The sequence below is a fragment of the Triticum aestivum genome, chromosome 4B, assembly GCF_018294505.1.
Source record: "Triticum aestivum cultivar Chinese Spring chromosome 4B, IWGSC CS RefSeq v2.1, whole genome shotgun sequence".
In the NCBI taxonomy this organism is placed as follows: domain Eukaryota; kingdom Viridiplantae; phylum Streptophyta; class Magnoliopsida; order Poales; family Poaceae; genus Triticum; species Triticum aestivum.
The window spans coordinates 84,205,252-84,206,856 of NC_057804.1; positions in this window are offsets into that span (position 1 = coordinate 84,205,252).

Here is a 1,605-nt window from a genome sequence, read left to right on the forward strand (position 1 = left end):
GTGAATCACTAGTTTTTGATATTTGTGTGAATCACTAGTTTCTGTTAGTGCTATTAAAGTTTCTAACAAAAATTTTCTTTATGAAAATTCTTTTTTCTTTTACTGTTTTGAACAGAAAATACTTTGATAATTTTAGTTGCATAAATATATAATTTTAATTTCAATAATACTACAGGTTTTATAAATGTTTATTTTGCTTTTACTTATTTATTAAAGTTTATTTTGTTTCTACTTACTTCTTTTCTTTTCTTTTTTGCTCTTTTATTTATTTTATGAAAATTCTTTATTTTTTGCTTTATTTATTTTATTTTGTTTTTACCTGCTATTGCTATTTTTATTTATTTTATTATAGTTTATGTATTTTACATTATTAAAGTTTATTTTGTTTCTACTTATTTATTTTCTTGTCTTTTTTTGTTTTATTTATTTTATGATAATTCTTTTTGCTTTTTGCTTTTACACAAAAGCCCTCTCCCCTAGCTGGATTGGTACCGGTTTGTGGCCTGACCCGGCCCGAAAGACAACTCTTTGGTACTGGTTCATGCCACAAACTGGTACCAGTGGTGGTGGGCCAAGAGCAGGGCCCATTGGTACATGTTCTTGCCGCCAACCGACACTAAAGGGGCCAGACGAACCGGGACCAATGGCCCCACGAGGCCCGGCAGGCCCCTGGCCTCACGAACCGGGACAAATGGGCCCATGGGTACCGGTTCGTGAGCGAACCGGGACTAATGGGCTTATCTCGCCCGGACGTATGCCCTGTTTTCTACTAGTGCGAGCTCGCTGTCGGTGTCAAAACCGACGGATCTCGGGTAGGGGCTCCCGAGCTGTGCGTCTAAGGCTAATGGTAACAGGAGGCGGGGGACACAATGTTTACCTAGGTTCGGGCCCTCTCAATGGAGGTAATACCCTACTTCCTGCTTGATTGATCTTGATGATATGAGTATTACGAGAGTTGATCTACCACGAGATCATAGAGGCTAAACCCTAGAAGCTAGCCTATGATTATGATTGTTGTTGTCCTACGGACTAAACCCTCCGGTTTATATAGACACCGGAGGGGGCTAGGGTTACACAGAGTCGGTTACAGAGAAGGAGATCTACATATCCAAATTGCCAAGCTTGCCTTCCACGCAAAGGAGAGTCCCACTCGGACACGGGACGAAGTCTTCAATCTTGTATCTTCATAGTCCAATAGTCCGGCCAAAGTATATAGTCCGGCTGTTCGAGGACCCCCTAATCCAGGACTCCCTCAGTAGCCCCTGAACCAGGCTTCAATGACGATGAGTCCGGCGCGCAGATTGTCTTCAGCATTGCAAGGCGGGTTCCTTCTCCGAATACTCCATAGAAGATCTTGAATATGAGGATCGTGTCCGGCTCTGCACAATAATTTCCACTTACCACCGTAGAGAGCACAATATTTCACAAATCTAATGTGCTGACAACTTTTCATAGCGTAACATCACGCCACGGTCCGGTCATTACGAACCGTTTTCCCCAGCCTGCCACTACATGCATTACGAGGCGGTTTTATTGGCACGTCTTGTCGAAGCAGAGATCGTGTTCCCCTTATCACGGGATTCTCTTCAATACGAGTGTGGGTAA